The sequence below is a fragment of the Marmota marmota genome, unplaced genomic scaffold (genome assembly GCF_001458135.2).
Source record: "Marmota marmota marmota unplaced genomic scaffold, marMar, whole genome shotgun sequence".
Lineage (NCBI taxonomy): Eukaryota > Metazoa > Chordata > Mammalia > Rodentia > Sciuridae > Marmota > Marmota marmota.
In genome coordinates this window covers 4,494,502-4,506,446 of record NW_025999924.1, presented here as the reverse complement: position 1 = coordinate 4,506,446, position 11,945 = coordinate 4,494,502, and the positions used below count along the sequence as shown (strand labels likewise).

Here is an 11,945-nt window from a genome sequence, read left to right as displayed (position 1 = left end):
AGCAGGGGAGAGGAAGTATGCTGCAGGAGAGAAAGTGCCAGACATTGCAGAGAGACCAAGGAGGATAAGTGCAGGACATTCTGTGTGGGTGCTGTTCCTGCAGGTGACACGGAGTCTGTTTACACCCTTGAACAAGGTGGACACTGATGAGGAGGAAATAAAATACGATCTAGTAAGATCATTGGGGCAAAGCTGCTGCAATTCAAGAAGTTGGGTCATGGAAACCATTTGAAAGCCCAGGATCTGGGGCTGGGCAGATGGGGAGGAATTCACCTTCCAGGTAAGGAAGGTAACAGCTCCTCCTCTGAAACCAGCAGGATGAGAAGAGAGCTGTGGCAAAAGCCGGGGAGGAGAGAAGCAGCCCCAGTATTACCTGCAGGTGAGCGTCTTCTGAGTAAAGTACAAAGTGAAGTCACATGCTGCAGTGGGGTGGGTGGAGAGGGAGAAGGGGTGCTGGAAATCAAGAAGAGAGGAGTGGGAGAGGACCATCTTACCATCCTTGCTCATCCCAGCTTTCTTACAGGTTTTTAAAATGTAATTTTATCAATGCTTCCCACCCTTTAAGATTTCTATATTTTTCAGATTTTGTACAGTGAACAAGAAATAAAGACTCCTTGCTTTCTAGAATTAAGGATCAAAAAATATTTAAAAAATCAAGGAATTCCAGGTAAACAATATTATCAGCAAGTTCTCGTGGTACTGTAGGGTAAAGGCAGAGTTGGTTGATTTGCTGTAGAGTAACTCAGTGGTTTCTCATTTCCAAGTGGCATATAAAGACTCTGTTAGGGAATAGACTGGTACTTTCAGGAAGTTGGCCCACGGAAGAGTGACGCAGCTGGAAGTCAGCCACACAACCTCATCAGGTTGAGCTGGTCCGGAGTACGGTGGCTTCTAACTGCACAGAAGTCACATCTATAGCAAAGGCCATTACAACTGGGCATGTATGCATGCAAAGATTGGGTGTGAGAAAGGAAAAGAACACCTAGTCATGCAAGGCCAGGAGGGGGCAGCCTTCTCCAGGCTTTCGATGTCAGCTTTTGCTCCTGCAGCACACTGGTATTCTGGTATTTTCCACCATAGGAATAATATAGGTGTCGAACATAAGCAAAGGCGGACACTAGTAAAATGATAAGGACAGATTTGAATCAGTAATAAAGTGCAAGAGGGAGAAGAGTCCAATGTGAACTAAACTCAACTATGATTTGCACAAAGGTGACTGGACATTTTAAAAAGAGAATTGAAGGAGTAGTATGGGCTGAGCAGGGGCTCAGTAGTGTCACGGAAGTGAAAACAAATTCCAGAAAGCAGGAAGCCAGTCTGGTCTATGGGAAACAACTGGGTTTGCTACTGGTGCTTATTAAAGCTGGGCTCCTACCCTCCCTCTCTGGGAGGCAGGGGCTCTACCTTTGGGTGTGTCTGGAGCAGTCTAATTCTTTTGGCCTCCTTGAGTTTCTTTGTTTAGTTGGTTGGTTTTGTTTATTTTTGGGAGGGGGGTTGTTTGTTTTTTAAGACAATCACTTTTGGGAGCTAAGATCATTCTAGAGATGTGGCCATGACCTGTTACAAATTATGTTGGTGTTTGTTCAAGACTTTATAGGCCAATGTTGATGCCCTGTGAAGAAGAAGGCTCAGAAGGACGTGGCTACAGTTTGGTCAAGGAGGGAATTCTTGTCTGTAGGCATCCTAATATTAGTTTTATTGATGAAAGACTAAGTCTGCTTCTCCTCTACCAATAGGACAATTTCATTGTCACTTACCGACAGCAACTTTGCTTTGGAGCTACCTTACCTCCTCAATAGAATTTGGGAGACTAAGGGAGAAATGGCTATCTCTGTCTTGAGGGAACTGTTTGTCTTGTTCCTGTCCTTTAAAACAATGCTCAGGAACAGAAGGATTCACCTGGGCTTCTCCTGCCCTGTATCCACTCCTTTGCTTCTAGTCAAGATGCCACATTATCCTTTGATAATCCATGTGGTGGCAGGCCAGTGGGGGTGAGCAGCAGCTATTGTCATTCCTTTCTTCCAGGGTGTGGTAGGTGGGGGAGCCTCGCCTAACCCACTGGTGCACCCAGATGTGTGCATACACAGGCTGGTCTGAGAATTGGTTTGGAATCTAACTCAGACCAGTGGTCAATCTCGGGACTTGTGGAGCTGTGGGGAAGGTGAGCACACTTGTTCAAAGGCCTGTTCTACATATATTCAGCCAGCAGCTGCGGGGATCCCCACCTGGAGCAGGCCCAGAGGAAAGGGAACCAGTGAAGGGAAGGACAGACGGAGAGCTGAAGACATTTCTCAAACCCCCAGACTGAACCTCATCATATTTATTTTATTTTGGTTTATTGTGAAATAATTCAGAAATTCAAGATGATGATGCTGTGTGCCCACGTAGCCACTAGGCTGTTTGAGAAATAAAAGAATATCAATGAAATTAAATTCATAGCACCTTCAGTTACATAAGTGATTGAATTCCCTTTATGGAAGCCAGCTTGAATTTAGGCTCTATCCAAAAGAATCTAAATGGAATTCACTTTTAAGTTCAATGTCCAATAAAGCCTAACCTAAGGATATCATTACTCTAAGTACATGTATGAAGACACGAATGGTGTGAACACACTTTATATACAACCAAAGATGTGAATAATTGTGCTCTGTATGTGTAATATGAATTGTAATGCATTCTGCTATCATATATAACAAATTAGAATAATTTTTTTTTTAAAAAATCCTAACCTAAGTCATCCTAAGGGGACAAAATCAATAAATATTAAATAATAAATAAGCAAAGGCACAGGGTATCGGTAACAGTTTTGGTTGCAAATAATGGATCCTTTTACAGCTGATTTTATACACTATTTAAACATAAGGACAGAACGTCCTTCATGCTTGCCCACCCTTGGCTTGTCCTGATGATGTGCTGTCTGGATCAGCTGAAGACCCCTTTTACCCCATAGACATGTTCTTCCTTGACCTATCCCTAAAGGCCATGCTTAGAAGCAGAAAATACAAAGCTGATGACAACTCTCATCTTGAGTGTCTGTCAGACATTCAGTGTCTGGCCATACTGTGCTCTGCTTTCACACAAGAAACATATGTGCTTCTTGTGGCATATTCCAGACCTGTCCTAAGAACACCAGAGCCCCCTGAGGCCTCTGAGCTCTCAGCAAGCTAGGGCTGCCTGTGACCTCATGACTTGGTGCAGCTTTTCTTCCCCTGAGAGCTGCATCTAAGGCCAGGGATTTCACCATCTCTACACTGTCATAGTCTGCGCTTGCTCTTCAGTTTCCCAAAGTGATTTGCAGATGCAAACTTAGGCAGTAAAGCTATTAAAAAGAACACAAAGTTATAAAAGTAAAACTTAGATGGTGATTATTCTGGAATTGAGGGCTAATAAATGTCATGGGTGGGACAAATTAAGAATTCCAAAGTAATGATAATTTTCGATTCCTTTACTTGAAGAGTTGATGCATTGATATTTACTTTAATATTTTTCTTTGAATTTTTTTTCATGTACATATGTGTATGTATATACATGTGTTTGGATATAAATATGTACATATACATATATGAAGATGTTTCAGGATCTGGGGTTGTGGCTCAGTGGTAGAGCACTCACCTAGCATGTGCAAGGCCCTGGGTTTGATCCTCAGCACCACATAAAAATAAGTAAATAAATAAAGGTATTGTGTCCAACTACAACTGAAAAAAAAAAAGATGTTTCATGTACTCTTGCGTATGTACTTATGTCTAACACCAAAAAATTCTATTGTTTCAGTCCAAAATTCACTCTCTCGGGATTATCCTTATTTATTTCATTTGCCAATAAGCAAATTGACACGTTCCATGTGACCAGAAGAGACATCGCTAAGAAGCAGAACAGTGAAAAACATGGTCCCTCTTCTCATGAAGTCAACACTAAGTTCACAAGGGAATGAAAGAATAAGCACAAACTATTCAGGTATTAGTGGGGGCTGCATGCTGTTATGAAATCAGAACAGGTATCAAAGTGAGTGTCAGTGGGTGACAGAAAGTGGCAATGTTTAGGGTTGGGAGTGAGTGTGTGGGAAAGCATGAGTGACGACGGTGTGGGGTGTGGATAGGGGTGTGGGTGAGCGAGGGTGTGTATAACAACATCTTCCTGCTGGGTTGGTAGAGGAAATAACTCTCTGGGGAGGGGCCACTGAAGAGGAAGCCTGGTCGAGAAGGGTGCTAGGAGGCTGCAGAGAAGAACACCATGGTAAAGGGAACTCCGGTGCAGACCCTTTGGCAGGGAAATAACGAGGTGTCTTAGGAATCTAGGGGGGGAAGGAAGCTGGGGAAGTCACAACAGGAGGTAGGAGCCAGAGCATAGCTGGTACTCTGTCCTAGGGGTTGGGTTTAATTCTAAGACTAGAGGAAGCCACAAATGGGGTCTTGTCCAGGATAACGATGTGATCTGACTCATAACTTGAGAAATATCACTCTGTCAGCTTCAAGGTATGGTACCATAACCGGTGTAAGATAGAACTGTAAATGGTGATTGCGTTCAGGCAAAAGATGGTGTGACTTAGAGGACAGACATGCCCTTGCATATGCAGCAGCCTCTTATCTGAGTGGATAGCCTCTATTTGCAGAGCTCACTGAGCTGGTGGTTGTCCCTACCATTTTCTATAAGAGCAACAAGAGTCCCTAACTCAGCCTCATTTTTAGCATGTCTGTCCCTGTCTGGAAGCTGAACAAAAGACTCTTATTTGGGGGCTTCGTGATCTTAGAGCTGAGCCTGTCTTTTTATATCTCCTTTGTTAACTTACTGAAACTCCCCATATTACATTAGAACCTAGGCAGGAAAGGACTGGGATATAGCTATGTGGCAGAACACGGGCCTAGGGTATGTGAGGCCCTGGTTTTGATGCCCAGAATCATGCAAACAAAATGAAAAAACAAAACACAGAAGCCGGGCAAGAGCTGTCAAATCTACCAATCCTCCAAAGTCACAGCTAACATCGTTAGTTCAGGTCAAATATTCTAAACCAGATAAGGTTCAAGTATACACCCTTTGAAATAAAGCAGATTTCACTTTGGGACTTCAGGAATTTGGATATACATAGGAGGGCACTGGGCTATAGAAGTAAAAAGCACAGGCTCTGGGCTCAGTTCTCATGGTCCACATTTGAGTTCAAGCTCTGACATTAGCTGTCTGACCTGGGGAGGTAACAGCCTCTCATCTCCAAACCAGTGAACAATACCCATTCCTATGCTTATTGTAGGGATTAAAAACAAAACAAAACAAAACAAAACAAATAGCTCTAAAGGGTTTAGAGAGTTGTCTGACACATAATAGAGTGCTCAACAAATGTGAATTATTAGTGCTGTTTGAGCCAGTATGCAAATTTCTTGTAGTGTATTTTTTTCCGCTGAAATTTGGGCACTTTTCGGATTTTTTTTTTTTTTTTTGCAACACTCAAGTTCCCTTTTGTCGTGAAGAAAACTGAAGTAAAGAGTTGAATAGTTTACTCAAAATGATATGGCACAGAGTAGGAAAATGCTAGTTCACAAAGGCCTGAGTTTTTAGTATTGCCTTTGCTGAGAACTTTTAAATACCTAAGGAACTTTTAAAAATATTAAAGCTCTAGCTACCCTCTCAGAGATATTGCCTTATTTTTTTGTGGCCCAGAACTTAAGCATCAATATTGTTAAAGCTCTTCAAAAGATTTTAATAAGCAACTGGAGTTAAGAATCAGCAGCTCCTTAAAATCCATTTTACAGATTAAAAAATTGAGGTACTCTGTGATTGAACCACTGGCCTCAGATGGTCAATGTCAGCAATGGGGATAGATTCTGAGAACAATACGGAGACAGACTTTAAATCATGATAAATTACTAACAAAAGAAGCATATCACAGTGAGAAACATCTATCTTAATAGAAGAAAGATCAATATGACTTTAGTCTAATTTCTTGTTAATATGGCTAATAAGAAAATGGCGGTCTACGTGTCTCAAAATAAAATATAAAGATGACTACGGATATAGATCAATGATAGGTTCGATCACCAGCACCTAAATCAAAAACAAACAAACAAAACAAAGTCCCACTGGCTTCCTCTGACTTCTGTGTTTATTTAATTGTGGCTAATGGGTGTCGTATTGTTATGTGATGATTTGAAAGTTAAGTCAGGCTGACCCCATTCTGCTCAGACATCTCTCCCTGTGCTGAGTTGGCCCCCCTTCCTTTAAGAGCTCACTCGCATAGAAGCTGACACCCCCACCCACTTGCACCCTGACCATAATGTCTTTAAACTGTAGAGCGGTGCTAGCTTCGTTCCTGAGTAGGTAATTCTGAGAACTTGGTGACACAGTGTGAAATGTGTCTTATGATTGTACTTACCTCTCTGACTCCCCTTCTTTGTGGTTTTCTGTTTTTAAGCTGCCCCCAACCAGCATTCAGTGTCTTGGGCTGCAGAACTGTGTGCTTTCTGCTCCCTTGGCCTTGGCCAGAATAAATTCTTTATCATTGCTTCAAAAAAAAAAAAAAAAAAAAAAAAAAAAAAAAAAAAAAAAAAANGCTCAGCTCTAAGATCACGAAGCCCCCAAATAAGAGTCTTTTGTTCAGCTTCCAGACAGGGACAGACATGCTAAAAATGAGGCTGAGTTAGGGACTCTTGTTGCTCTTATAGAAAATGGTGGTCTGTGGAGAAGCAGGATAAGTGGAAGCATCCTGGCTTACCTGGGACCATGAACCATTTATGCCCCATACTAGTGTCCCTACATTCCAGGTGAATATTCAACAATGTTCATCTGAAGATGGATTTGCTTCTAACGTATGTTTTGCACAACGGGAGAAAACAGGGCTCTGATTTCCAGGACCCTTGTAGACAGGCCCCTACCCCACTCCCTCTGTGTGTGTTGTGTTGTTTTCTTCACCCTCTGCTACTCCATGTGGGACTAGGGATAGATAAGGCACCATCTAATTTTGTAAAAGGAGTGGATCAAAAGCAGCTACTGCTTTCTGTCTCTTGAAATTTCATGCTCAGGGTACAAAGGAGAAAACGCAGTGTCTTAAGGTAAAGGGCTTAAGAGTAGTGTTTTCCTCTGATGAGCTGGCCCCCCACCAGGTCAGAAATGGTAATAGTGATTGACAGTGTCTGTGGAAAAAAAGGTCTCTGTGAATCCTGTTGCTTTCAAATCCAGCCTGAACACAGTTTGAAAATTTCAAATCTGACCAGTTGTCTTTAAAATCATTATAGGTTATACTATTCCTCTCAACATTGACTGAAGAATTTGGAAGAATCCAACAATGACAAAATTGGAACCCATTATGAATCCCAATTTACATGACTGGCTTCCTCAAATGAACACAAAAATCTGCTGAACTTGTGTAAAAGTTTTCTGAACTGAGAAATTGTGGGCACAATCTGAGGCTGCTTTAGAATGCCACTTTCCATTCCATTCATAACGAAGTAAAATGGCTCATATTTTTTCTTATTCAAAGTTTACTCAAGTTTTTCAATGTTTCTTTTTATCTGATGGAATAAAAGGGGAAACGTAGGGGAAGAATAGGGAGTGTCATTCAACTGAAGCTGAAGCAAGCCTCATATCATGCTATCTGAGCTGCAGAGCAATTGGGAAAGACTTATGATGAAACAAGGGATCTAGATGAAAAGGAAGTATATATTAAACCTGAACCCCAGTTCCACATGCTTCTGAATGTGATGGCAATCATCCTCATATATACTTCATTTGCAGTTAGTAGATTTTGAAGGAAGTCAGGGATCATGACATCCATTGTTGTCCTACGGTTGAAGAAGGTAAGACTCAGGGAAGTTGTAATTCTTGCTCAAGATGTCAATTTTTATAAGATAATATTGTTTTACATCACTATTCTTTTAGGGTATATATGACTGGGGGTGGGGGATTACAGCCCTTCAGTAAGTTAAGCTGTACCAATGAAAGACCAAATTCATGATTTCTGAAAGTAAAACTCTACTGTTTTGACTGGGCTGAAACTCAAGATTTATCAATAAAATAGCTCCTATCTTCTTCATCACTAGCCTCACCAACCTCTGGCTCAGGAAGATCCAGAGGAAGTTAGAATTCTTCTAACTCAAAGTCTGCCTACAACTTAGCAAAGTATTGTTTGACTTGAGCTATCTTGCTAACGAATACAATGATCTAATGAAATAAGAAGTACATATAATTGTCTTCGTGTTCATGATTATTAAAAGAATTATCTCTTATTACTGATTTCCAATTTATTTTTCTTTAATCAAGATACAATTGACAGCCAGACACAGTAGCTCACACCTGTAATCCCAGTGGCTGGGGAAACAGAGGCAGGAGGGTGATGAGTTCAAAGGCAGCCTCAGTAAAAGTGCGGCAATAAGTAACTCAGACCCTGTCTCTAAATTAAAGTGTAAAAAAATAGGGCTGGAGATGTGGCTCGGTGGTCAAGGGCCTCTGAGTTCAATCCCTGGTACAAAAAAAAAAATTGACATAGGGACCACAAATATTTAATGTATAGCTTAATGAAAGGTTACATAGAGTAACTGCCACAAAAGTCAAGGCACAGGATGTCTCCAGCATCTGAGAAAGCTAGCTCATGCACCTGCAGGTCTGTAGCAGCCTCATCTCTTCTCCCTCTACCATCATATATCCACAGTCAAAATTTCATGAATGTAACCTTATTTTAGTGGAGTCACACTGTATGCACTCTTGTGTATGGCTTCTTTAATTCTGAGATTCATCCACGATGATGTGCATATTAGTAGTTTGTTCGTTTTCATTGTTGTTTATTATTCCTTTCTGTGAATTTACTGTACTTGATTCACCCATTTTATTGCTGATGGATCATTGATCAGACCTATTTCTAGGTCTTTGAGGTATGCTAAGTAAAGCTGTTTATAAACAGAAATGACACTTGTTTCTGTTAAGCATATATCTAGGAGTGGAATTCCCAGGTCTTTTATTTTGTTTTTATTTTGACTTCTTCTTAAGCTCGAGACCATAATCTAATCTTTCTAAGTTGCCAAGTAAACCAGAATAATATATACCATGTAGGCCTGAGAAACATTCCGGGTGGCAGATCTCATGGCTTAAAGTGGGCCACACCACTTAAGCCACGAGAACACCTTTAGTGGTTCTCTATGCCTCCAGCCATTGGGTTTGTTATCCCTGGTCCATATCCTTAATTTCCTGACAATGTGAGAAAAAACAAACAAAAAAAAAAAAACGAGTGTCTTGAAGGGACATCAGAGGACTTCTTTCATGGAAGTCCTGGTGTAGTGAAGAAGTACTGTCTCAGTGTCTGGGGACTGGGTTTTCCATCCAGCCTAAGTTTCAATTTTTGGGTGGGAGACTGTGGAGTAAGTGGCAGCACCTGCCTGCCTGCCCCTCAGTCAGAAGGTCCGTTTGAATCAATAATTCCCAGCCTGGCTGCAAATTAAAATGGTCTTGAGGAGACTTTTATTGTTCATTTTTGTTACAAAAATGGTGCATGTTAATGGAAAAAATACCAAATAGTATAAAAGAGTATCAAATAAGAAGTAAAAATTCTTCCCCTCATAATCTGTTAACTAGACTGATCTCCTGTCCAGAAATTCCTTGGTGTTGCTCTTAACATTTAAAATAAAGATGCCTGGGCCCCACTCCAAACCTAATGAGGTAGAATCCCAAGATCCCAGGAATTTGCAATTTTAAAAACTTTAAGTAATTTTGATAGAGTTTCAGGTTTGAAAATGTATTCCTAAATATATCTGAGATCCCTTTCACTAAAACCTATCCTCCACCCCTCCAAAATGATGTAATATAAGTCTGCCAGCTGCTACCAAGGTTGGTCCTTAGCACAACTAAGAAACAATGGTTTTATTTTGACCTTTTGAAATTCACACCATCTCCTTTCACCTTCAGTTGCTCAATTTTCTCTCATTGTGTACACAGCTCTTCTGCCCCTATAGTGAAAGTATGTTGCTGGAAGGCAGCCGTGCATTTCATCAAAACTCTAGCAGCTTTTTTTGATTAATCTCATGAAGCAATCAGTATTGAAGGATTTGCTAGCCACTAAATTTCTTGCTTTGCCAGGTAAACAACTTTAAGCTAAAATGTATTCCCATAATACCCTGAACAAATGACATGGAACTTTAGGGTTCCTTATAGAATATCCAAGGAAATTTTGTCTTCCAAACTTTCAAGTAAAATCCACATATACAAATATCGATCATATCTACCATTTCTAATATTACTCATTTAAATGTCTGAAAAAAGCACAGAATTAAATTAAGTAAATTAAAGTAAATTAATTGACACCAAGGAGTTTCTAGGAATTTAAGTCACAAGTAAAGCTATTGCAATCCTCAATTAGTAGAAGAAGGTTATATTCAATAAATTATCCTGACAAAATTGTACAATAAACAAATAGAGCAATGAACCACTTACAGAAAAAAAAATCTAGACATAATTATTGTGATTTAAAAAGGACATATAAAAAGAAAATTAAAATGTACCTTGATAAATTAAAGATCAGGAAGTTAAGAATATACACAATTCAAGACACAATACCAATCATAAAAATAAAATTATACAATAATTTTATTTTAATATATGTAGCATTTATTCTATACATTTAAAGAATGACTTTAAAAAAAAAAAAAACCTTTAAAAGATTCATGGCAAGCATGGTGGTACACACCTGTAATCCCAGCGACTCAGAAGGCTGAAGCTGGAGGATCACAGGTTGGAATATTGTAGGTTTGAAACTAGCCTCAGCAATTTAGTGAGATCCTCAGCAGCTTAGCAAGATCCTGTTTCAAAAATAAATAAATACAAAGGACTGAGGATTTAACTCGTGGCAAAGCTCTCCTGGGTTCAACCCCCAGTGACCAGAAAAATTAAAATAAAAAAAATTAAAAATATTCCACCAGGCATGTTGGCACATACCTCTAATCCCAGTTTCTCTGGAGGCTGAGGCAGGAGGATTGCAAGTTTGAGGACAGACTCAGCAATTTACCAAGGCTCTAAGCAACTTAGTGAGACCCTGTCTCAAAGTAAAAAATAAAAAGGACTGGGGATGTGGCTCAGTGGTTCAGCATCCCAGGGTACAATCCCCGTTACAAAAAACAAACAAACAAACAATCCTACTTGAAGAAGGTAACAGGCAATCTACCTCCATTTATTTACAGAAAAATTTTTATTCACAGAAAAATGAAAGGGATAGGCATGAAGTAAATTTTTTTAAAAAGGGCAACATTTGGATGACATTCAGATGTCCTGACTTCTAGAGCAGATCACATAATTTCATACAAATAGTATTTTTATGACATTACATGCAGATTGAACACATACATGTGTGGGTACATATGTGTATTATTTAGAGAGGTGGCTAATATTACAGTTAATTATCTTGATGAGAGTATAGAGAACATCGGGTTTATAGGTTCACAATTTCTTAACTTCCTCCATTCTGGGATCTTTGTCTAGAACCCTTGTTTCTATTCTGTAAAACTTGTCTTAGCTCTGGCCTTTCCTGACCAACCTGAGCAGGATAGGATGACTCTTCCTTGCCCCAGCTGTCCCCTATCCATAATCACATCTTTCTTAGCCCTTACCACCTTGATTTGAAATAATCTATGAATATACTGGCCTCTTTTCTTAGGCATTTTGTTTGTTTGTTTGTTGCATTAGGGACTGAACCCAGAGGCACTGCACCATGGAGCCACATCCAGCCCTTTTTATCTTCTGTTTTGAGATAAGGTCTTGCTAAGTTGCTTAAGGCCTCACAAAATTGTTGTGGCTGACCTTGAACTTGAAATCCTCCTGACCTGAACTTGAAATCCTCAGCCTCTTGAACCTCTGGGATTACAGGCATGAGCCAATCTGCCCAGCTTCTCTTACATTTTAATATTACAGGGAGCTTATTCAGTCTCAAAGGAATGTGAGTATGAATATGTTGCTTAAAGCCTCATACAATGTCAGTTATA

General features: G+C 40.0%; 1 protein-coding gene across 1 annotated transcript in view; it reads left to right on the top strand.

The window, feature by feature from the left end:
• The first annotated feature begins 7,654 nt into the window (after nt 1-7,654).
• Nucleotides 7,655-11,945, top strand: part of Gapt (GRB2 binding adaptor protein, transmembrane) — a 10,686-nt gene continuing 6,395 nt past the window's right edge. The window contains exon 1 of the mRNA XM_048800018.1: nt 7,655-7,781. The gene's annotated coding sequence lies outside the window, so the exon portion shown is untranslated. The remainder of the gene's footprint in view (nt 7,782-11,945) is intronic.